Raw genomic sequence first — 27,360 nt, 5'->3', positions numbered from 1 at the left:
GAATAACCAGACGTTTCTAAAACCTATGTCATTTTCTCAAATTGGGAATTTCACCAGTATTACATATTGCAGTGTAATCAATACGTTTGCATTACTGTTCATAGTTTATCGAGCGTTTCGACTGTACGTTACTTTCGTATGCTGTCGGACTACCATCGACAGTTGAAAGCATTATACAGAAGTAGTTACTAGGGAAGTAGTGTTCGGACATTCCAAACCCAATTGTCTGCCCAATCCCCTGTGCTATAACAAACCCTCTGTGACGTCAGCTACGGACATATTGGATATATTAGTAGTATTCACCACTTCATCTCAGGTGCTATTGCTTCCATTTCGCGTCCACGGAATTATTGTCTATTCAAGATGGGGCCATCGTTCGGGCCGTTGGTGATAACCGTCCTGGTTGGACTGATACAGGTACGTTAACGCTCGCAGATACAGGTATTAACATGGCGAACGCTACAATTTGACAGTCGGGGTGAGCTTGGGTATGGTCTGTTTCACCTTGCCGTGTAAACTCCCCGCAAGGATCGTCATTGTCGATCGAGACCTGAATTTTGCATGGCGAATAGCTAAATGCAGTGCCTTTCTCCGGCGCCACGAGCTTTGGGCCATTGCATATAGGTTGATAATGTGTTTTGTTTATTAAACGAAGTCGAGACTGAAATCATTTAAGAATACCCAGTCAGCAGCCATGATAATGTGTTGCAGTGGAATATCAAATTCCATCTTCTGTGTTACCTGTATCGAAGATTCAGTGGATGAATTAACATAATGAATCATTACAATTCAACTGAATCGTCTAACTGAATCACGATATGGACCTGATGACACTACCAACAGCAAGATGTACCCCTGTCCCGCACTTAGTACAGTGTCTCTTCGAAAGGACATTCACATGGAAAATGTCCCACATAAAGAATTTGGGTCAAGATATATGGTGTCTGACAAGTTTTTTGAACAGGTGACATATTTGCCTTTTAAAAGAAATACCATCCGTTGAGACCTTTTCCCCAAGACCCCAAATGGCCGAAACAACAGAGGATAGTCGCTCTTTGTCAGTTTTATGAATGTCCCCGTCTTCTAGCGCCCCTCCTTTCAGGTATTCATTGGCCCTTCCTATAAGATGTTTTGTCTCAAAAGTGCCTATCGTACATCACCTATTTCACTTTAAAAAATAATATATTTGTCATAATGGATAATATGTTTTATATCATATATATAATTAGCTATTGTGTAGGTATGGGTTCTCAGAAAGTATGGACGTTTTCTTGTGTACATTGTTGTTATAAGAAATAGTGTTTGTTAATGGTTCGTCATCAGCGGAGTTATGTAGCTATAGGATTGGCCATGCATTATTGAGCTAAGTTGACAATAAACTATAAGAAAATCAATACAACTGTTAGTCACCGAGAGTGAGTAATATGTTTTCGTATTAACATAATACTGTAAGTGTTGTACAGACTGGAGTGAGACGAGCACATAATATGACACTGTAACAGTTAATTAGATGTTAATGGTTATTCTATCTTACTGAATAGGTTGATTAGACACATCTGATGTATTGTATAGATAAGCGATGCACACCAGGCTTGTTATCTGTCCATCTACATTCAAGACGATAGATAGGGAATCCAGTGGTCATTGTTTTTGCTACAATAGCCTGCGGCTTTTACAGTTTCATCATCTTGAATTATCCAAGGAATTGAAAGTAATGTCTATTTATAGCAAGTGGATGATGAATAGTTTTTCCTAACCAATGAAGAGCCTTATGGGGAAATATTTGGAGATGATGCTGTCTCTGTTTTTAGGACAAGAAACAAATCTGTCTTTCCGGTTTTGGCCCATCCCATAATGGGGCAGGTAGCGGCCTTCGAAATTCATGCTTGTCTGCTGGCTGACAATTAATAATGCTGTGATAAGTCATTTAGAAGGAAGCAGGTCTAGCTGCACACTTTCAGGACTCGTGAAATAAGGTTGTCCTCGGGACAAGCCTTTACAAAAATGATTTTTTCTAAAGTCTGAGGTAGGTCATGTTTTTCTTTTTTTCTCCAGTTTTTTTCCTTTGAAAAAACTCTAATTTGCAGCATGTCCTAAAAAGTCTGCTTTCAGATGATAATGAGGTGAGGTCCAAGGTTATTGCACTTATATACTGATGGCATGCATGTGTTGTGTGTGGCTGCTTGTACTAGCGGGAACTGAAGCTGATTTATAGTGCTAGCCCATTGAGATACCATGCCGCAGTTTAACATGAATACCCCACTCAGACACAGTATATGGACTCTGAGCCGACTAGTCCTTGTTGTAGCCCCTTAATGCCTAGCAACAGACAGGGTAACAAGAAGTACCATCTTTTAACGTCTTTTGGTATGACGCGGTCGGGGATCAAACCCACGAACCTTCAACTGTCAGGGCGGACGCTCTACCACTAGACCACGGAGGCGGTCGCATAATGAAGGATCATGATGTCCGGTGGGATCGTTGTTTTGTTGGAATGTTTACAACACGACCACTGTGATGTCTGGTGTGACGTCATGTGTTTTGTTCTGAAACGTGCGGTGTTCAGGTGATAATGACTATGTACTAGTGAAGCATGACAAATGTGGCATAATTAAAATACAGACGATACCAAGTTGTGGATAACATGAGAAAAGCAATAAAAAAGGTTGGGGGTCAGGTTCTGCAGGTAGGGTTATTTGTGAAACTGGAAATACCCAAAAATATTTCCTTGACACAACATTCCAACTCACAGTACGTTGTACTCAAAACTATGACTGAAGTAAAATACACTCTCAGCATGCTCAGACTTGGGTTTCCTACCGAATAAACATTATGATACAGGTCATGTCTGTCTTGTGATTCCTGTTAAGAATATATGTTCCCGGCAACCTATGCTTACAGGCAGGTGGTCAGACTCTTGTTATTGTGGGATTGATGCTCATGTCAATCTCTAAAATTCTGGTCCAGACTTGATTATGAACAGAATTGCTGCGTAAGATCTTGAAGTTTCAGCAGTAATAACCCATAGGTTTCACCGGGATGGTAAACGTTTATCTTCCTCCCGCACAATGTGATGTGATACAAAACCTTTCAACATGTTCAAAGAGACGTTAAATTTTTTTAAGTACATTGTATGGGAACTGCTGTCATCACTGATTTTCAGTGATCCATTCTTGTAATTTTTACTCCTTTTTTGCCTTTTTGCCCAATGAAATCTGTTTCAGCAGATAATCAAGCCTGATTAATCCCTGGTGTTGCTGTTCATGTCGGTACTCATTCAGAATCTGTTCATGCAGCTGCTGCCGATCATGTTTGTGTTTATCAACCCTTACCGGTGTATAAACAAGTTATGTCACAGTCCTTGATGAAATATACAGCAAATTGTTGCTATATTTTAAAGCTATTTTTAGTACTTGTTATGAATGAAAGTACTTGTTATGAATATTTTATCCAAATTGACTGAAGGACTTCTATATTCTAAGATAGTCCGTGGGCAATGGCAACTGATGTTTTTACTCGTCTGGCGATCTCGTGTAATGAGTTGGGCAAGTCAGACATTGATTTTCCGCGCCCCTATGTTGTATACAGAGGTGGTGTCTGAATTAGTAAACCTGTAAAGATCCGGGTTAGAATTGATCTTCAGCAACTACAGTCCGTTTGACTCCAAATGAGAACGATGAATTGCAAAATAACTCGAAATCCAGAAAAGTGTATGAAACATCAATACGGTACTTGACCATGAATACCCTGTACTCAACAAAATCTGAATTTTGTTTAATTTAAGACCCATGACGGATCAAGTTCTTTAAGAAACTATCATGTAATTTTGTATAGAAATGTGTACATGACACGTAGGGGGACAAACCGTGGAAGGAACAGCGCAAGCACGGTCTGCACATGCTACACAGTGACCATGTTCATTCAATGACAAGATGCGCGACTCAGCAGATGTTAAACAGTTGATGTTGAATGTGTATGATTTCTTTAGAAGTGAAGCAGAAAGAGCAATGCCTGTTTATGCAATAAATAAATTCTTGAAACGAGCTTCATAAGCTTTTGGTATGTACAAACCGTGGAAATGCAAAGCAGAATAAAACTCAATCACTCGTTAATGTGAAACTCCGGTTGCCATTCTAATATTAAAATGATCTAACAGTTTATTGCTGAACCTTTTAACTTGACTTTGAAATCATTCCTATGTGTTCCGTATCTTGTAATATAACAGTCTTTGGGCCTTGAAACTCTAAATACATCTCTAAACGACCATGTCTTCAGCAACCAAAGGCGACTGTGCTTGTCGTAAAAGGCGACTAACGGGATCGGGTGGTCAGGCTCGCTGACTTGGTTAATGCATGTCATCGTATCCCATTTGCGTAAATCGATGCTCCTACCGCAATCACTGGATTGTCTGGTCCAGACTCGATTATTTACAGTTCGCCGTCATACAGCTGGAATGTTGCTGAGCGCGGCGTTAAACAACAAACAACCAAGGAAAACACCTTTGAACAGAACAAACCCAGAAGAACAAATTGCCTTAAACATGCTTAACCATTTCAGAAACTTGCCTTTGCTATCCACATGCTAACCAGTGTTTGTAATTGTAGTTTAGCTAGCGGGGCATAATTTCACAGTGAGCGATCTTCACTGTGTGGCTCGGTGTCACCAGCCTGTCAATCTGACTGGATTACAATGGCAGTAAAGGTTAGGCTGCATAATGTAGTGTGTGGGTTTAATGACCCCTTCACTGCAGTTGTTAGGTGCTGGGATGGAGACAACAATAACCTACCTGTCTGTTAGGGCTGGGAAGAGTCCAAATTTACTATCCGGGCACCCAGCCCCCAATAACCCGACCCAACCCGGGTACCCACTGTAGGTCTCAGGAGATGTCTCATAATGTCCGATTGGGACCATTTTTAGCATAGCCCTGGCAAAACGTATTTAGAATCCACTGAAGGTATCAAGAGTTGTGAACAAGATGTCTGAGAATTGTTTTATCGCAGCCCTGGCAAAAACTATTTTAGATACATGAATCTAATGATCAGGGCCCACTTGCACAAAACGATATTAGCGCTAAGACTATTGTAAGCCTATGTTAAAGTATGTGAGTTAAGATCATCTTAGCGCTAAGATCGCTTTGTGCAAGTGGGCCCAGATCATGTGTACACAGAAGTTGACTGAAGCTTCATCTTTACTCAAGCATATACAAGTCAAAAGGAATGTGTGCATCGTCAGAAAGAACATTAGGGACTTGTGTAACCACTGAGCTAGAGTGAGTTTTTGTCATCAAACAGTATATCATGTGACTTACCAGGGGTCCGGGTAGTCTTGTGGGTTCCCGGGTCCTACTCAGGACCCACCCGACCCGAGTACCCAGGTACCTGAGTTACCCATCCTAGCCCTACTGTCTGTAAACTAGGCAGGTACAGGTTGCCTGAGCTCGTCTACGGAGCCACAGTTCTCTGTGCAGGGTTGTGTCCATTTGGTGTGATAGTGGGTTTGAATCCTGGATCACCCTGATTTTAACTCTATCTCTGTCAGCACCATGCATGGCCATAGGTTTTATGAAAGTTTTCTCAGAAACTACTGAAGTTAGCTTACTGAGTTCGAGAATTGGTGTTATATGTTATTTTTCTTTTCTGTGTATTAAATTCATATTTAACTGCTGACATTAAGCGATAACTACAGCACTGATATACCATACTTGTGCACTTACACCCTTTAAACATAGCACTGATATACCATACTTGTGCACTTACACCCTTTAAACATAGCACTGATATACCATACTTGTACACTTACACCCTTTAAACATAGCACTGATATACCATACTTGTACACTTACACCCTTTAAACATAGCACTGATATACCATACTTGTACACTTACACCCTTTAAACATAGCACCGATATACCATACTTGTGCACTTCCACCCTTTAAACATAGCACTGATATACCATACTTGTACACTTACACCCTTTAAACATAGCACTGATATACCATACTTGTACACTTACACCCTTTAAACATAGCACTGATATACCATACTTGTACACTTACACCCTTTAAACATAGCACTGATATACCATACTTGTACACTTACACCCTTTAAACATAGCACTGATATACCATACTTGTACACTTACACCCTTTAAACATAGCACTGATATACCATACTTGTACACTTACACCCTTTAAACATAGCACCGATATACCATACTTGTGCACTTCCACCCTTTAAACATAGCACTAATATACCACTCTGACATGGAATGGTGTAATTCCTCGCTTAGTCATTCCGGACAATGAGACCATTGTAGCGTTCCAGTGGTCCTTGTGTAGAATTACCATAATGTGCTCCCACTGGTGCAGTGAAGGCTGAAGGTGAACATGGTGAAGGAGGAATGTGTTGTGCTGTAACAGGTAGCATTCATTGTCAAAGGATTTAAGTGTAATTTCCGCTGGTGTCACGATTGATTTGGCTGTAATTACTGTTCATTTTGTTATATTGCATACAGGATATTGTGGTTGGACATATATTTTCCTGCCATACATATTTTTGTACAAGAGGTTCGGAGACAGGAACCTATGATTGTGGCCTCGAATCCCGGTTCACCCTCATTGTGATTCTTCATTTGTTAGCATCCTTGTTGGTTTCACCAAATCACTTCGGGCTTTCCTCCCATATTCATTTATGTGACACGCAGTGATATGACTGGAATACTGTTCAAAGGAGCACGAGTGAGTGGTTGTACGCCGCTTTTAGCAATATTCCAGCAATATCACGGCGTGGGACACCAGAAATGGGCTTCACACATTGTACCCATGTCGGGAATCGAACCAGGGTCTTCGCCGTGACGAGCAAACGCTTTAACCACTAGGCTACCCGACTGCCCCCATGGGAGCATGAAACCCCACACATAAATGCAGCCACACTCCTGCTTCCCTCACTCACTCACTAACTCACTCACTCACTCACTCACTTACTCACTCACTCACTCACTCGTCATCTGTAGATCTAGTTCATAGTATTGTACTGTTAAATCATACTACATTCATTAGTCAGTTAATCAATAAAGTCAATAAGGAATACGTTGATCCCTTGCTTTGAGATAAGACATAACATCTTCAGTGTCACACATCTGTTGCCTCAAGATCAATGATTACACTGTTGTGCATGCATAACACATCTTTCCCGAGGCAAGGGAGTTAACTGACTCTATGACTGCTTTTTATCTCGGGCTGGGACGATATACCAACTGTGTGATCTGATACGTATCACGATACCTTGTTCACGATCCGATACGTATCACAATACTTGGAAGTGCTCTTATCTGTGGTGTATTAGCCCTCTTTTTCATAGACAGGATAGTCAAATACCTGGCACACTGACGATTTACAGCTGGCAGTGTCAAGTATAACTTTTATACTGCTAATTTTCACTACTAATTAGTATTTGATGTAACAGCCATTAAAGTAAACATTTAAGGTATGAATCGATAATTTGTACTTAGTGCGCGACTAAGATGGATACATGTATCGGGAAGTAAAATATTGCAATCCCCAATGTATCGGTGGATCGTCCCACCACTAGTATTATCTAGCCTCAGCGACATGATATTCACACAAGTTTGCAGATGGATCACACTTGCATTCCAAAGGAAACAATGAACTATCTTTAAGAGTGCCAGGTGACACACTCGGTATGCATTTCATTTCCCTGCATTACTTGAACCAATGGAGTAAGGATTTACCTTGGAGCCTCCGTTGGTTTGTCGTGTGGACTCCCCATGTCGTGAGTTCGAATCCCGGTTCACCCCGATTATGTTTCTAGGTTTGTCACCACCATACTCGTGGGTTTCACCGAAGTGGTAAACGTCTGAGACCTGCATCACTTCGGGCTTTCCTCCCAAATTAAGCTAACACCTTGATATGGCTGGAATACTCAGTTAAAAGCGGCGTTAAACCCAACTCACTCACTCACTCACTCACTCCATGTTATGATTTTGGGCCCCATGCAGGGAGGACTGTCTCCATGGTCCAAAGATGTTAAAACATGGTACCTGTTGTTACCCTGCCTGTTTCCATGGATACTCCACTCAGCCACAGAAAACTGACTTTGAGTCGACCGGTCAAGGCTAGCACTATAAAACAGGCACCAGTCAGGACAAGTACAAGCATCCGCACAAACACGTGCATGCACATCACTAAATGCAATAAGCTTGGAACGTGACAATAAAATCCATTCACCTCACTTCACACCTGGCAGGTAGTAAAAATATATTAATATCTACAGAAAACTGAATAATATGTGAGTGGCTAAACAACTGTGAAGATCCAGGGAAGAATATGAAATGCTTGCCATAAGAGGCGCCTAACAGGATCGGGTGGTCATTCCTATGTGTTCCGTATCTTGTAATATAACAGTCTTTGGGCCTTGAAACTCTAAATACATCTCTAAATGACCATGTCTTTAGCAACCAAAGGCGACTGTGCTTGTCATAAAAGTCGATTAACGGGATAGGGTTGTCTGAATCGCTGATTTGGTTGATGCATGTCATATCCCAATTGTATGAATTGATGCTTATGATGTCAATCACTGGAATGTCTGGTCCAGACTTGATTATATACAGACCGTCGTCATATAGCTGTAATATTGCTGAGTGGGGCGTTAAACAACAAACAAACAGTGGCTGAAAAATTACAATAAGCTCCTTTCAAGATGAGCTAACTATTGTAACTTCTTTCCTTCAACTTGGCCATTTCGTCATCGTGCTGATATCATTTTGTGGAAGAAGGCCTTGTTCCAGCAGCTCTCAGGCATCTGAAGCACTTATGCACCACACACAGAAAGATAATATCATAATTGAAGCATTATCAATCTGCAAATTTGACATTTCCGGGCTGGGAAGGAGTACAGTTTCTGAGTAAATTGCTATGGCCTTTCCACTGACATGTTCAGTTTGTTCAATGTCAATTTGGAGCTCGCCCAGGACATATATCAACATCTGAGAAAATAGCTTTGTAATTACAACTGGGATAGGAACATTTGTTAACGTACGTTTATGCCAAGTATTTGATATCTTGAGTCTGGCAAACAAGCTCTATTTCATGATAGCTGTCCGATTTGATTGCTAGTCCTGTTATTGAGTGTTTGATTTGTGTTGAAGTATAACAGGTCTTTTCAGCTTGTAATGTGTCTTCATTCTGATTTTCTTGAGGTGGGGTTTTCTTTGCTTGTTGGGAGTTCATGATTTGTTGTATTAGCAATTTAAGTGTCCTCAGTTGAAGGTGCAGAGGTTTTTCCCTTGATGTGATTGAAGGCGCAGAGTTACCCCCTTGATGTGATTGAAGGTGCAGAGTTACCTCCCTTGATGTGATTGGAGGTGCAGAGGTTTTTCCGTTGATGTGATTGAAGGCGCAGAGTTACCCCCCTTGATGTGATTGAAGGCGCAGAGTTACCCCCCTTGATGTGATTGAAGGTGTAGAGTTACCTCCCTTGATGTGATTGGAGATTCAGAGTTACCTCCCTTGATGTGATTGGACGTCTGCATGCCATGATCTACTGTGTGCAGAATAGGTTGACAGTATGTCATGCTGGTGTACTAAATTGGGGATCAGATGGTTACACTGGCTGAACTGACTTACACCTGTGCAGAATAGGTGGACAGTACTTCATACTTGTTGTAGTAGTGTAGTCCACTGATAGGGAGAACAAGCGGCTAAAATGCCTGACGATGCGTGTTCCTTCCAGGGAGACATGGATCATTGCTCATGCTGCATGACAAGGTGTTGAAGTTTTCACTCAGTTGCTCTGGTGCTGCTTGAAACCATAGTTCTCCCATTCATGATATTCACATAATTATGTTGAAAGCAGCGTAATTCCCTTCCTTGTTATGAAACCAGATCCAATTAATTAGGCTGTACAAAGATTACACCCAGCAGCAATAACTCATTATATTCATGTCATTAGTGACTTGCCATATTTACTGTAATAAGCGCCCTGGGCTCTAACAAATTTGACCAAAAAAAATGTAATAAATAACATATCTATAAACAAGTTAAATTTGTTGTCATAGATCGAGCAGTAGAGAACAGACTTTTAAACATCCGTGAAACTAAACTGTTTGGATAAGTTACTAGGCATTCACATTCACATTTCGTCATGATATGGCTGAAATATTGCCGATGTGACGTAAAGCATAAACTCACTCACTCACTCACTCACTCACTCACTCACTCACTCACTGACTCACTGACTCACTCACTCACTCTCATTCACATTCACATTTCTATACTGCCATGTTTACTGTTCAAAGATCTGTAATAAACACAAGAAAATATGGATTGATATGTGAATTTTCGTGCTTCTAAGACTTCGTACAGATTGGTCTAGAAGTTGATTGGGGGAGTGCTTAACATGGTGATTACGGTACATACATGTAGCCAATTTGTACATTGAACATGTTGAAACTGAAGAACTCTGAACCATACTGTCTTTAGATTACAGCTGTGTGGAGAAGATTTCTCGTCTTACAGAGACACCCCATATCACATGTGCAAAACAAAAACAGTTAGAGACCAAATATTTTTGGGATATTTTCATGAAATTCTGTTCTCAGTCTTCTCTGCGAAAAAATATTCCCAAAATATTCATGATCCCTTACTTTAAATATATTTGAAATAAGTGAGGTGAGTTGAAATTGGGTTTAACATCGCGTCCAAGATTATTGTACTTATACAGCGACGTGCATGTACGTGTGTGTGTTTGTGTGGCTGCTTGTACTATTCCGGCCTGAGGCCGATTTATAGTGCTATGTCACTGAGATACCATGCCACAGTTTAACATGAATACCCCACTCTGATACTGACTCCGAGCCGACCAGTCCTTGTTTTAGCCCCTGAATGCCGAGCACCAGACAGGGTAACAACAAGTACCATCTTTTAACGTCTATTGGTATGATGTGGCTGGGGATCGAACCCCGGACCTTCCGTTCTCAGGGCGGACGCTCTACCACTAGACCACGGAGGCGGTCGTTTTGAAATAAGTTACAGACATTAAGTTCACATGTGCATGATTGAAATTATGCAATAATTAAAATGATTTCTTTCAGACCTTGACTGCAACCGTGAATGTTGACGAGAAGTATGAGCCAATGGTTGCATTCATGTGCAACAAGCCGGCCATGCACCGTGTCCTGAACGGCTGGGAGTACGACACCACTACCGACTGTCTAGAGAAGAAGCCTGCTATCCTCAAGTACTGCCAACAGGTATGTCTCTCATCAGACCTTTTATTTGCATCAAATATGCACAATATGTCACCATTACCCAATTCCTGTTTGAGCTGTACACTTTGTTTAACAGCACTAGGGCTGTATATTGGCAATTGTTTTTTTATTGCAATACCGTATTCGACGTAATAAGCGCCCCGCTCTAATAAGCGCCCACGGCGATATTTGCGAATATATTGGCTAGTGAACAATCCCAATTAGCACCCCTTCCGATTGATCAATGTTCACAAGATTTATTTCTTCGCGTAAATTCTGGAAAAATATATCTGTCGTACATGAACACGAAATTTATCTTTCAACTCTGTTTTATTTCACCACAATAATATTTTAATAAGAGCCCCCTATTTCTAATTTTGAGAGCGCCCTGGGCGCTTACTACGTCGAATACGGTACTTTGTGATACAGATATATTTATTGCAATAAGTGTTGCGATATGTTTGGAGCTAATGTGGTTGACAGTAACTGACAGTGAAGATCCAGGGCAGAAAAGGTCTTCAGCAACCCTGCATGCCGTAAGCGGCGACTATGCTTGTCGTAAGAGGCGGGATCAGGTAGTCAGACTCACTGACTTGGTTGATGCATGTCATAGTATCCCAATTGCGTGGATCGATGCTCATGATGTCAATCACTGGATTGTCTGGTCCAGCCTCGAACAAACAAATCATGTGAGAGAAAAATCATTTGAAAATAAATTTCAGTGTAAATGATGCGAATAATAACGAAGCGTGGTGTATATTTTTTACCCAGTATGGTGTAACAAAGAAAACCGTGTTGTTGTAAGCTGGTAATACCGAGCAGTGTTGTGACAACAGTGTATCTTTTTCTACTTGCCTACATGATGTATGTCTTGAGAGATCTTTATTTACTGATCAAGTGTAGTCATCACACATGCATGGACTCTGCTGCAGTGAATAATGCACAGAAAAGGCTCTACGTATTGTTAAGTGGACATCGCTGTTGTGAGATTATGCAACGCTATGTTACCCACTTGGGACAGCACACGAACAGATACGAATTAGATGTCACCTGAAACAGCATTTCAAGCCAAATTAATTACAATAATGTTTACCATTGTTGAAAAGAGCCCAATAGACTGGCTCGCAGGGAGTAAAAGTAGATTGAATACCAAGAGAGGACTGTCAATACCCAATGTGAATAATAACGTGAGTAAATACTCCTTGGTTCAAACATTGATCAGGAGACCTGTCTCTAAACAAAAATATCAAAATATGCAAGCAAGTTTTGTTACATTTGCATGTCTAGACAGCTTAGAAACAAACAGTTCTAGTCCACTCGTCCTTATAATGATACCTTGACTATTGGGCAGTTTGGCAAGGACTAAAGGACGAGAGCCCCTCTGTCCCCTTAATCCCCTCCATGTCTCCTGAATCCCCTCCATGTCTCCTGAATTCCCTCCATGTCTCCTGAATCTCCTCCATGTTCCCTGAATTCCCTCCATGTCCCCTGAATCCCCTCCATGTCCCCTGAATCCCCTCCATGTCCCCTGAATCCCTCCATGTCTCCTGAATCTCCTCCATGTCCCCTGAATCCCTCCATGTCCCCTCCATGTCCCCTCCATGTCCCCTGAATCCCCTCCATGTCCCCTGAATCCCACTATGTCCGCTGAATCCTCCATGTCTCCTGAATCCCCTCCATGTCTCCTGAATCCCCTCCATGTCCCCCGAATTCCCTCCATGTCCCCTGAATCCCTCCATGTCCCCTGAATCTCTTCCATGTCCCCTGAATCCCCTCCATGTCCTCTGAATCCCCTCCATGTCCCCTGAATCCCACCATGTCCGCTGAATCCTCCATGTCTCCTGAATCCCCTCCATGTCCCCCGAATCCCCTCCATGTCCCCCGAATCCCCTCCATGTCCCCTGAATCCCCTCCATGTCCCCTGAATCTCTTCCATGTCCCCTGAATCCCTCCATGTCCCCTGAATCCCCTCCATGTCCCCTGAATCCCCTCCATGTCCCCCGAATCCCCTCCATGTCCCCTGAATCCCCTCCATGTGTCATGAATGCCTCTGTTTCCTTGGCCTTGGCCCTCCTGCTGGATAGACATTCCAACAACTTCAATGGTTGCTATGGCGATCAAATCAATTACATGAATATTGGGGATAGTTCTTTCACCCAGTCGATAAGATGGCTGGGAAATTGATTGAGTTTGTAACTGGTGTTAGGAGATCTGGCTAAGATCCAATGATTGAGGCACAAAGCCTGATGTAAGCAGACCAGCGGTGAATGACAATGTATGCAAATCTCCGCCACCCTTGAGCTCTCCCAACACACATGAAACAGGCTGCAAGTCTTAAAGGAACACGTCCTCGTTTTTGCAACGATCTCGGAAGGAATAATATCCCTCTCTGTGATCTGTCAATGAAATGGTGACATACATGTGCCCCAAGACCAAGATGAATGGTGTTTGTGGACGAAACAGTTCTTTGAATATTTGGGTAAAAAGGAACATCTTTAAGCATTGAATAAAATAAGGACAAAAGCTCTTTGAAAGCGCTAAGGATAAAGACGAGAAAAGGTTTTGTTTTTGTGAATGTGTTTTTCCTAAATGAAATAAGGTTTAATTTATTGAACATAATGACATTTAACTCATGATGCAAGAGTCTGGTGATGTGTAATGTGTCTGAGTGGGGGATCCATGTTACTCTTGTTGTATGGTATCTCAGTGGGCTTGTGGTATAAGACCAGCATAAGTCTGGAACACAGGCAACCACACACGTGTATGCACGTTGCAAAGTGAGTGAAATATGTTTTATTGTTTGTTGTTGTTGTGAGGGGCGGTCGGATAGCCTAGTGGTTTAAGCGTTCGCTCGTCACACCGAAGACCCGGGTTCGATTCCCAACATGGGTACAATGTGTGAAGCCCATTTCTGGTGTGCCCCGCCGTGATATTGCTGGAATATTGCTAAAAGGGGCGTAAAACCATACTCACTCCCTCCCTCATTGTTGTTGTGATATTCAGCAATATTTCAGCTATATGACAACGGTCTGTAAGTAATCAAGTCTGGACCAGACAATCCAGTGATTGGCATCATGAGCATCGATCCACACAATTGGGATATGATGACATGCATCAACCAAGTTACCGAGCCTGACCACCCGATCCATTTACAGACCTCTCAACCCCTCATCATGACAATTGGGGGTAATTTGACTTAAAAATGGGGGAGATTTGACTTTGAAATGGGGGAGATTTGCCTCCAAAGGGCAGATTTTAACAATAGGGACAATATTTGAACAAAGTTGAAGAAGAAAAAAACAAACTTTAATGATTGCTCAGATAAAGCATCATACTTTAGATGCATCTATTAACTAAGTCAGAGTTATGCAAATGTATTTTAACAAACAAAAACAAATTTCTTTTGGGCTGCTCTGCTCAGTTAAAGTTTTCTAGTGTGCTGTGAACTGTACAGCTTTGTTGCACATTTAGCTTTGGTGTCTCAACTGAAGTGAAGTCCATACAAATCGCTTTGCAACTCAACAGGACACAAACAGTTGAATTTTCCAACTCTGACCTGATCTTCCTCACAGTTGAAAACGACCCGTGAAGATTCCGGGATCAAATAGGTCTTCAGCAACTCATGCTTGCCGTAAAAGATGACTAAAGGGATCAGGTGGTCAGACTCGCTGACTTGGTTGATGCATGTCTTCGATTACAATTGCATCGATCGATGCTCATGATGTCAATCACTGGATTGTCTGGTCCAGACTTGATTATTTACAGACCACGGGTCGTATGGCTGGAATATTGCTGAGTGCTGTGTTAATCAACAAACAAACAATATAATAGTAATATTCCTTATCGCCGGAATGGCTTGTTTTACACTTTAAAAGTATAAGCACACATGTAGCTATCTTCATTAATTAATCTTCGTGATATTTCCTGATTCTGTTTCAAGTGGAGGGGTCTATACACTTTCTGATTATCAATTTTCGTAAACAGAATGTAGACTTGCTCATCACCAAGTTACCTTAAACATAATGATATGGGTTCTGACTCCAATGCAGCCTAACAGCAAGGCTAGGTTATTGATCCTGAGAGGAATGCCCCTTCTTTATGTCCATGTGGTGGCTAACTTGTCGATAACTTTCCCATTAGTGCGATTAAATTCAGTTGATCATAACATTATAAATGGTGGGTGATGGGCTCAAAATCAAACTGGAGTGGTGGTTGTGTATGCTTGGCTGGGTTCAGTGTGTTGATTTTCGGCTGATTAAGATAGACTAGTGCGGCATTTTATGAGATGTAGTTGTTACTTTCCAGATGCTTGAATAATCAAAGCCATGTTTGAACTGTGCCAGTATTAGAAAACTAGTTAGAACGATTCTTTAATGTAGTTTAAGTTTCCCTTGTGTCTATGCAAAATGTTTTGTTCTGGAGGATGATCAATTTTGGTTTTTGGAAAACTTATCTTGACCCCCCCCCCCCCTTTGGTGGGCATTGGAAAGTTTTGGCATAATTATTTAGAATTGTTTGCTAAGCATCTCTTTGAAATTGACACTTTTTATGGATGACAAACTTCCTTATTTTGATAGCTTAACAAAGGTTTGTTTGTTTGTTGTTTAATGCCCCACTAAGCAATATTTTAGCTGTATGATGGCAGTCTGTAAATAATCGAGTCTGGACTAGATAATCCAGTGATTGACATCATGAGCATCGATCTAGGCAAATGAGATATGATGACATGCATCAACCAAGTCAGCGAGTCTGACCACCCGATCCTGTTAGTCGCTTCTTACAACAAGCATAGTCGCCTTTTAGGCAAACATGTGTTGCTGAAGACCTATTCCGTCCCAGATCTTCACAGGTCTTGACAAAGGTATAACTGTCTGTATAGAAACATCCATGTTGGCCAGCTTGCTTGAAAGTACAGCTGGATTTGAGTTTTTGCACACTGGTATTGTTTAAGTTAGTGTGTTGCTGTCCAACAGGTCATTTCTTGTCTTATGAACCGTCTCAATGACATTGTTGCTGGTATCCTCTCTGTCACACCAATTGTAGATGGTATCCCAATAAGTGACCCTTTTGGTTGCTTTCCAGAGCCCTGATTAAGTCAATTATGGTAATATTACCTGCTTCCCAAAAGCCAATCAGTGTTGAGACAATCATAACTACTATACTGCTCAGAAGCCGATATTTGTCTCTAAATCTGCAGCAAATGTATGGAAAAATTCCCAAATTCGAATGTCGTATTTACCACTTCATGTTAGTATAGTAGAGTAGACTGTATGTCACTGATAACAGGACCAGTAAAGAGGAAGATGCTTATTTATACATCATTGCTATGTTAAAATACCTCAGAATTTAGGAAAATAACAACTTTTAAGACATTCCAATTTTTTCCAAAATTGCCTTCCAAGGACACTTTGTTTAGATCCTTGATAAATTCCTAATACTTCCAAATTTGGCTTATGATAGTGTTGGCGCTAAGATTGGTTTATTACCAGGGGCCCTTCCACAAAGTGGTCGTTGCCCCCCGACTATCGTACCCCTATGTTGATGTATAAGAGTTCATAGGAGTATATACTCATTATACTGATTAGTTGGCAACATGGCAGAAGTCATGCCACTGGTTACGTAATAGCTCAAGTTTTGTAAAGAAGCCTAAACCACAAAGACAAATACGATTGATAGAACCGAAAACAAAAAGAGCAAAGCTTTTTGTTGATTATGAAATATTTAGCTCGAACATGGTGTGTTATATTTATATATATTCTACCATTTCTCAGGGAGCTATTTTGACTTTGAATTAAAATTTTCCTAGCGGTCTTGCCATTACAAATAAAACGCATATGAAAACGTCATTTCATTGATGTTGGAAATATGCTTCAGGCCTTAAGCCTTGACTGACCTTAAGTCATCAGACCTAAAGTCCTTGACTGACCTTAAGTTTCCAGGCCTTAAAGTCTTGACTGACAGATGAAGAGATATATTGATATATAACTAATAATGGGCGGGAACACTTCTCTTTAGCTCCTTTCAAAGTGCACGAAAACTGGGGGGACGGTGGCCCAGTCGCGTGAGGCGCCGCTATTCGCTGTGCAGAGTTGCGTGCCTTGGACACGCCAGAAACCTATGATTGTGGGTTCGAATACCGGTTCCCCCGATTATGTTTCTAGGTTTGTCAGCACCATACCCGTGCTCGTGGGTTTCACCGAAGTGGTAAACGTCTGAGACCTGCATCACCTCGGGCTTTCCGCCCACATTAAGCTGAGCCGCCGTGATATAACTGGAATACGGTTAAAAGCGACGTTAACCCCACTCACTCACTCACTCACTCACTCACTCACTCCATTAATTCTGACGATATGATGAGTGTCACTTTGCTTGACTTTAATTATCGTCATGCAGCCTTTGGTGATATGAATACAAGTAAATAAACTTAAATAAGCTTTAAATAAACCCTTATTAAAATACAAGTTTTACAAAATATCCAAGTGGGATCGAACTCAAAACTCCACCATAAACGTGGAATGTAAGCCCAACACGCTACCCATTTGCCCACATGGCCACTGATCTTCAGAGGAAGAATTTTGCAGGTTATGATTGCAATGTACTCAAAGTACATTGGACGAGAAAGGTTGGAATTTTTTTAACTTTCTGTAGAAACACAAGCTGAAAGATGTGGGGACTTTCCTCTTTGTGCACAGTCTTGTCCCAAATGTGTTTGCAAGTAGGAATATTCCGATTTGTAAAACTTCAAACGTCCGGTGTCGTCTCTACTGTGTTGCCGCTAAAACAGCTGTCAGCCGAGAAAGTTATAGAATGGTGTACGTGCATTGGACAAAACAACAAGTGCGGAATGATCAGTAGGTTATACCACACCCCTCTGTATAGATACGACAGGAATTAAAGTAACTGCATCGCACAAGACCTTCGGAAAAACCAATTTCTTAAAACATAAATAGTCTTCAAATACACATGTCACCATGCACGTCTTGATAGCAGAGAGGTAACGCTGCTGCGTTTATGTCTACAATGTGTAACGTTCGTATCCGAGGTGACACAATCGGTCTTGAACATGAAATTGTTCTACAATTTAATTTTCTTGAGCCAGTACGAGAGAGGAAAGTGCGACAATGTATCAAATGAGTTGAACATCTGTTCTTTCTACATTCGTAAATGTTTGTCATTGTTAAACAATTTATATAACGGACCTACAGTAAAATGACCACTGCCGCATTCATCAATGTGTTTACATTTATACAACGTACATTTGGATCTCGAATTTGTCTGTGTACAGTGATAATGCTCACCACATCCCGTCCATGTTAAAACAGACATAACATCGTTACTGCGACAGTCCATGATGTTTTTAACAGTCAATAGTTTATCTGGGCAAAACTGAAACTGGCAGTCTTCAATTATTATCCAGCAAGTTCCACATCGAGGTGTGTTACACTTTGTTACACTGACGGTATTGGTATTTTGTGAAGATTTGGATGGACAAAGAATTTATTTGACATTTTTAGGCTGTGTAGTAGCTTACACTTAGATACACATGTTTCATAGTTTTACTTACTGTCAAATTGGAAGATTGGCTTTTATGAGGGACATCATTTTACAGTTTCTAGATTGTAGGTACACACAAATGGAAGAATGTCCGTGTCTGTATGGGTTTCTTTTAATTTCATTAATGTTTCTCGTGGAATTTTCATTGCTTTATTTACAGCGTCTTTTACCACTCTACATGGATATCCTTGTAGATGGAGATATGTCTTTAATTCTTCCAATGTCCGGTTTCTGGTTTCAACATCCGAAACAATAGTACACACTCTTCTTGCCATCGAATATGGAATATTAACTTGAGTCTGCCGCGAATGACATGAATTGAATTGTAGGCTTGTGTCCGTCGGCTTGTAGTAAATATGTGTTTTCAATGGGTCTGCTTGCTTAATAACTTTCACGTCCAAAAATGAAATATCATTGTTATCAGAGTGTGGATCAAATACAGAATATTACGGAAGAGCCGTTGAACGGCAAAAGAACTTGTGTGGATAAAGGAGTTCACAACACACATTTCTGAAAATGGGTCTGTCATTTTCCTAGCCATACCTAAACATTTTGGGAGGTACACGAAAGGAGTCAGCACGATTTAATATGGCTATGGGCGGGAATATACAAATTGTGGTTCCAGGTATGATATGATATGATATGATATGATATGATATGATATGATATGATAATTGACAAAAAGGGAAAATAATATGTGTTATTTTGATTGCCACCTGAGGCACCCCAGGATTAAAATACATAGGTACATGAGTGACCCTGGAATAACCACTAGATCTATATTGTTCACTGACATGCCGGGGCAGACTAACACAGCCAAGATGCAATTAAGTGTTAAGTGAAAACTTGCATGATGGTATGTCTTCTTCACGTTTCCTCAGCCATTACAATATCAAGTCTGCTATAGATACAGAGAAGTATATAAGTATGTTAGATGATAAATGGCTTGTCAAGGCATTATGTAAATTCAGAGTGTCTTTACACAATTTCAATGTAAAGTTTAGACGTAGATGTGAAAAAAGCGAATTTGAAATGGGTATGTGTAAACGCTGCAAATTAGAGGAGATTGAGGATTAATTTCATGTTTTATTTGTATGTGATAAGTATGAACATGTTTGAGAAAGATGTGTTCCAATGTTTAACAATAGGGATAAAAACAAGATGTTGATGATCAGTATTAGAAAATGAAACAACGCTGCTGTTATACGTTCATTAACCATATTGTTGAAACATATATTCTCTCTCACATAGTTTTTTATGTATCATGTGTATAACGTGAATAAACACATGAAACTGACAATGTCCACTGTACAATGAAATTACCGAATAAAATATCTATCTATAAAAAGACACTAAAGAACAACAAACACGATTGATAATATGACAAAAGTCAAAGCCACAGATTCTGTCATATCTCAGTGGGCCAGACATCTAGAATGACAAAGTAGTGCAGGATACAAAGCCTTGTCAGCTGGTCTGAAGTGCGGAGTACTATATCATATTTAAAACTGAGGTAAACCCTAATACAGTCTTCACAATGACCGAGTGCCTGTGTTAATATTGCTAATCATGCATTGGTAAGCATGCATACAACAAAGAACAATGGCTAGTGGTTAAGGCGATTTCAGTCAAAATTGTGCGCTTTGGGTTAAAAGCACCAAACTTGCCACACTTATACATTGAAACATTCAGAACATTTCTTGATATGGAGTCACCTCAGCAGCGCCACCTGGTGGTAGAAAATGCAAGATGGCCGCAAAAATGGTTAAAATGTCTTATGATATTAATTTATATTCACTATATCATCATTGTTTGGTCCATTTTAGTCATTCATATAAAATCAATTGCGTCAATGTATATAATTCTAATATGCAGCGCCCACTGGTGGCGAAGAAAATACAAGATGGCCGCCCACATGACTTAATCTTAAAAAAGGTCAAATGTTTGTATACTATCTCAGTATCATTTGCTCATTGCAATCATTTCAATCTAATATGGCTTTAACACAATTACAAGTAATGCTTTGAATGTATAAGCTTTTGGAACTAAAATTCATTCATTTGAAGCAAGATATGTATTCCATAAGGCTGATGTGGGGGATATATTGGACTGCATGAACTTGGTTAAGATTCTGTAACTGAACATGGAATGTGCTAAAGATATTGGAGCAGCACTGAAACATGCCTTTTTAAATTTAAATCATTAAGGCTAACTAACCTATACACAGACGTGATTTGAGGTTGAAACAAACATTCAGAGGAACATTTCCTTCTGAGATAAACAGTATGTACCTGCCTCTTTGAAAGCTCTAGTCAGTATGACATTTGTAGGACCAGGTATGAAAAAGTAATCTTCAAGCATTCCGAACTACAGTAAACTAGGGTTATAACGAACTCGAAGGGACCCCTTATTTTAGTTGGTTGTAACCGTAATTTTCGCTATAAACATTTATACACCATATAGAAGCAAATGGTTTGGACCAAAAAAACAGTTCCGCAAGTTCGTTATAAGCGTGTTCGTTATAAATGTAGTTTACTGTATGTCAGAACATCTTGTCTTCAAAGCGTGAAATTTCGGTGCACCAGCTCATCATGACAAAGTCACCACAGAGACCGAGAAATACAAGACCCAGTTTACTTGGTATAAAACAAGAAAACGTGATCTTGTTGGCACATTTCAAACTATGTTGTATTTGAACAGATGTATCACAGTTTGATGTGTTTATGAAGACGAAGGTGTGGTATACCCACCAACATTCTCAAAAGATAACAACTATCATAATACCTGCTCTACAACAGCAACCTATCCACTTCATGGTACCACCATTTCACTATTGCAGCAGGGTTCAACAGCTGAAGAAAACACACACACATACACACACACACACACACACACACACACACACACACACACACACACACACACACACACACACACACACACACACACACACACACACACACACACACACACACACACACACACACACACACACAAGGAAAACCATTTCCAAACAGCCCACAGTATATGCTAATGTACCCCCATCCTGTTTTCGCAAGAAGGGTAATTATGTGTCTAAAAAAATGACCTTTCACCCAGGATGTATAAAGTGTTAAAACAATGCCTGACCATGATCAAAACTGGTATGACATAAAGGAAGTACTGGGGAAACAAGACAACATCGCCTACAAAACCAGTTGCCCATATGCCAATGTTCTAGAATGTGCACACTCTGTTGCTATAATACAGCATTCAATTAATGTGGTAAAAAAGGGCATTGAGCATTTGAATCCTTGTCAGGTGCATGTGCGTGCCTTGGATGAACCACTATACACAATTGCTAAAACAATACAGTGGAACTGTCCTGAATTATAGGATGAACTTCCTTATCATGTTTGGTAGATGTGCATATGGAAATAGTTGCTTTCAGGATTCTCAGCAGCTGTCCCGAAGGAAGTAGATGGAAAACTGCAATATGTGCTGCTGGAAGTGGCTCGGGCAGATTTGCTGATTCCTTCATCATGTGTACCCATCTCACTACAACATCAGACATATGTGCGATATAAGGAAACAGAAGCGAACACATTAGATCCTTTCAGAAACTGGTGTGCACCGAAGTAAGCTCCTCTGCCCGTTTCACTACTGGCCCCTTGTTCTTGTGTATTGTGCCTGGTGTGTGCAATCCAAAAAGCAGATTTCCCAAAGTTTGCAGCATCACTTGTGATATTAATGGCTTGCATTTCGCAAATGTGTCCCTCTTACAGTAGAGGACGAGCACCGCTGTACTTAGAATATTGTTCCGTTGGACATTCTCTTGTGTGACACATGAACAATTCAATAGCCGTATGAAAGGAGATGGAGGTGCAGTTAGATTGATTGAAAAAGCCGAGAGTTTTCTTCTTGAGGCCCACGGAATTCAAAGACATTGTCACTATTTCATGCCTTCACCGGTTCATATGCTTGGGATACGTGTCAAGAATTTCCTGAAGTCACTAATGCTTTCCCATCATCAGCAGATATCTCTGACAACACAATGCAGATTCTTGAGTGGTTTGTCGTTCTCACTGGTTTATTTGGAAGGTCAATGAAAGGCAAAATCTCTGGTCATGAAGATATCAGACAATTGACATTTCAACCCAGAGACAGCACCAATGCATATTTGGGGACAGGTGCTTGACAAACGTCCAAAAACTACAGAATCTTGTTGTCAGGGGTTAGGAGAGGCCATGCAGTAATATATAGATACCCAAGTGGACAATACTTGGTCAGGCACAAAGAAGTGTTATAAACTAACACTACACCTGTAAGAAGTCTTGCAAACCTTTGTAAACTTTACACTGCCTGTCTTGAGTACAGTGCTATGGGATACTTTGCAGGAAAGTGTTCACTGTAAGGGAATTACAGTACCGTAAACACATACACTGAACTGATATTCCTCGTCCTACTTAAGTAGGAAGTAAGTTAATGTCGTAGGTTCATGCCAAAAATGTAAATAATGCTTTTACATTCATTCCTGTTTTTAAGATATGAATCCATTCCCAGATGAGTGATTTGGGGGTGATCTAAAATAAACTAGGTGGAACATTTCTCAGAAGTCCATTTATAAAATAATATGCCGAGAATAGATCATTGACAATACATATAAATTGATACAATGTCATTTAAAAATGTTTCATCACTTTCACTTTCATAAAAAAACTTATCAACTTATCCTTAGTCCAAAGATATAAAATGATATTTATATCTGCTGCAGAAATAGACAATTACTGAAAACTAAAACATATTGGAGGCCATGTTGGATTTTTGTCATCACCAGGGGGCACTGCATACCAGATTTGAATTGCATAAAGCATAGTTGCAATTGATCCTAAAAATGATACTGTGTTAAATTTGAATGAATTGACCAGGTAATTACAATAAATGAGTATAAACTAAAGTCATTACAGATTTTAACCGGCCATTTTGGAACATTATCACCACCAGGGGGTGCTGCATACTAGGTTTGAATTATATACAGGATTGTTGTGATTACTCCTAAATACATTACAATGATAATTGTGTAAATAGGCCAGATAACTATGATGTGTTGAGTATAGATTGGTATCATTAGAGATTTCAGCCATGCTGGCGGCCGTTTTGGATTTTCTACCAACAGGGGGCGCTGCAAACTATATTTGAATTATATACAGCTCTGCTGCAATACATTTCGCATGCATTAGTACGGATACATGCATAAATGGATCAGATAAGTATGATATATTGAGTATATGTTGATACCATTAGAGAGCTCAGCCTTGTTGGTGGCCATCTTGGATTTTCGTGCCAAGTGTGCCAAGTTTAGTGCTTTAAACCCAATGTATTGTATCTACCAATTGTATCTATGCCATGGTTCCCTTATCTGAAGACTCTAAAATGGAAGCCAACCCTTATTCAGTTTCCCCAACCCTGAGACACTTAAAGGGGTGCTCTACCCTTGCCCAGGTTCCCTAACCCTAATACACTTAAAGGGGTTCCTACTCTTGCTCAGGTTTTCTAACCCAAAGACACTTAAAGGTGTTCCTTACCCTTGCTAAGATTCCCTAACCCTAAGACACTTCAAGGGCTGCCTTACCCTTGTTTAGGTTCCCTAACCCTAAGACACTTAAAGGGGTTCCCTATTCTTGCTCAGCTTCCCTAACCCTAAGACACTTAAAGGGCTGCCTTACCCTTGCTTAGATTCCCTAACCCTAAGACACTTAAAGGTGTTCCTTACCCTTGCTCAGGTTTCCTAACCCTAAGACACTAAAAGGGGCTCTACCCTTACTCGGGGTCCCCAATCATAAGACACTTAAAGGAATGCCTTACCCTTTCTTGGGTTCCCTAACCCTGAGACACTTAAATGGTTTCCCTAACCTCACTCATGTTCTCTAACCCTAAGACACTTACAGGGGTTCACTACTCTCGATCAGGTTCCCTAACTCTACGACACTTAAAAGGGGCTCTACCCTAAGACACTTGCAGGGGTCACGTCAGGTTCCCAAACCCTAAGACACTCAAGGGGCTCCTACCCTTGTTTAGGTTCCCTAACCCTAAGACACTAAAAGGGCTGCCTTACCCTTGCTAAGGTTCCCTAACCCTAAGACACTCAAGGGGCTCCTACCCTTGCTAAGGTTCCCTAACCCTAAGACACTCAAGGGGTTCCTACCCTTGCTCAGGTTCCCTAACCCCAAGACACTCAAGGGGCTCCTACCCTTGTTCAGGTTCCCTAACCCTAAGACACTTAAAGGGCTGCCTTAACCTTGCTTAGGTTGCCTAACCCTAAGACACTTAAAGGGGCTCTACCCTTACTTGGGGTCCCTAACCTAACACTTGCAGGGGTCACGTCAGGTTCCCAAACCCTAAGACACTCAAGGGACTCCTACCCTTGCTCAGGTTCCCAAACCCTAAGCCTCTTAAAGGGCTGCCTTACCCTTGCTAAGGTTCCCTGACCCTAAGACACTTAAAAGGGCTGCCCTACCCTTGCTCAGGTTCCCCAACACTAAGACACTCAAGGGGTTCCTACCCTTGCTCAGGTTTCCTAACCCTAAGACACTAAAAGGGCTGCTTTACCCTTGCTAAGGTTCCCTAGCCCTAAGACACTTAAAGGGGCTCTACCCTTACTCGGGGGCCCTAATCCTAAGACGCTCAAGGGGTTCCTACCCTTGCTCAGGTTCCCAAACCCTAAGCCTCTTAAAGGGCTGCCTTACCCTTGCTAAGGTTCCCTAGCCCTAAGACACTTAAAGGGGTTCCTACCCTTGCTCAGGTTCCCTAACCCCAAGACACTCAAGGGGCTCCTACCCTTGTTCAGGTTCCCTAACCCTAAGACACTTAAAGGGCTGCCTTAACCTTGCTTAGGTTGCCTAACCCTAAGACACTTAAAGGGGCTCTACCCTTACTTGGGGTCCCTAACCTAACACTTGCAGGGGTCACGTCAGGTTCCCAAACCCTAAGACACTCAAGGGACTCCTACCCTTGCTCACGTTCCCAAACCCTAAGCCTCTTAAAGGGCTGCCTTACCCTTGCTAAGGTTCCCTAGCCCTAAGACACTTAAAGGGGCTCTACCCTTACTCGGTGGCCCTAATCCTAAGACGCTCAAGGGGTTCCTACCCTTGCTCAGGTTTCCTAACCCTAAGACACTTAAAGGGGCTCTACCCTTACTTGGGGTCCCTAACCTAACACTTGCAGGGGTCACGTCAGGTTCCCAAACCCTAAGACACTCAAGGGGTTCCTACCCTTGCTCAGGTTACCTGACCCTAAGACACTTAAAGGGGTTCCTACCTTTGACCAGGTACCCTTGCCCGAAAGCTCTAAACGGGGTTCCCTACTTTTGCTCGGGGTCCCTAATCCAAAGACACCTAAAGGGGCTCCTACCCTTGATCAGGTTCCCTGACCCTAAGACACTTAAAAGGGCTGCCCTACCCTTGCTCAGGTTCCCCAACACTAAGACACTCAAGGGGTTCCTACCCTTGCTCAGGTTTCCTAACCCTAAGACACTAAAAGGGCTGCTTTACCCTTGCTAAGGTTCCCTAGCCCTAAGACACTTAAAGGGGCTCTACCCTTACTCGGGGGCCCTAATCCTAAGACGCTCAAGGGGTTCCTACCCTTGCTCAGGTTTCCTAACCCTAAGACACTAAAAGGGCTGCCTTAACCTTGCTTAGGTTGCCTAACCCCAAGACACTTAAAGGGGCTCTACCCTTACTTGGGGTCCCTAACCTAACACTTGCAGGGGTCACGTCAGGTTCCCAAACCCTAAGACACTCAAGGGGCTCCTACCCTTGCTCAGGTACCCTGACCTTAAGACACCTAAAGGGGTTCCCTACCCTTGCTTAGGTTCCCTAACCTTAAGACACCTAAAGGGGTTCCCTACCCTTGCTTAGGTGACCTAACCTTAAGACACTTAAAGGGGCTCCTACCCTTGCTCAGGTACCCTTGCCCGAAAGCTCTAAACGGGGTTCCCTACTTTTGCTCGGGCTCCCTAACCTTAAGACACCTAAAGGGGTTCCCTACCCTTGCTTAGGTTCCCTAACCTTAAGACACCTAAAGGGGTTCCCTACCCTTGTTTAGGTGACCTAACCTTAAGACACCTAAAGGGGTTCCCTACCGTTGCTTAGGTTCCCTAACCTTAAGACACCTAAAGGGGTCCCCTATACTTGCTTAGGTTCCCTAACCTTAAGACACCTAAAGGGGTTCCCTATACTTGCTTAGGTTCCCTAACCTTAAGACACCTAAAGGGGTTGCCCTATACTTGCTTAGGTTCCCTAACCTTAAGACACCTAAAGGGGTTCCCTATACTTGCTTAGGTTCCCTAACCTTAAAACACCTAAAGGGGTTGCCCTACACTTGCCCAGGCTCCCTAACCTTAAGACACCTAAAGGGGTTCCCTACCCTTGCTTAGGTTCCCTAACCTTAAGACACCTAAAGGGGTTCCCTATCCTTGCTAAGGTTCCCTAACACTGAGAAACATAAACAGGATGCAGATATCAGTGGTGGGCGGGGTATCCACCTTCACTGTATGCTGATG

The 27,360-nt window shown here is 41.5% G+C and overlaps 1 long non-coding RNA gene across 1 annotated transcript; it reads left to right on the top strand.

Moving 5' to 3' along the window:
• The first annotated feature begins 252 nt into the window (after positions 1-252).
• On the top strand, positions 253-26,633 carry LOC124124593. The gene is made up of 4 exons (XR_007220545.1): positions 253-417; positions 11,112-11,270; positions 15,559-15,560; positions 26,623-26,633. It is a non-coding gene; the product is annotated as an uncharacterized LOC124124593 (long non-coding RNA).
• Positions 26,634-27,360: the final 727 nt, after the last annotated feature.

This window comes from Haliotis rufescens, unplaced genomic scaffold, assembly GCF_023055435.1.
Source record: "Haliotis rufescens isolate VD_foot unplaced genomic scaffold, xgHalRufe1.0.p SCAF_135, whole genome shotgun sequence".
Lineage (NCBI taxonomy): Eukaryota > Metazoa > Mollusca > Gastropoda > Lepetellida > Haliotidae > Haliotis > Haliotis rufescens.
Note: the sequence above shows the minus strand (reverse complement) of the source record. Positions and strands in the feature narration are given on the sequence as shown.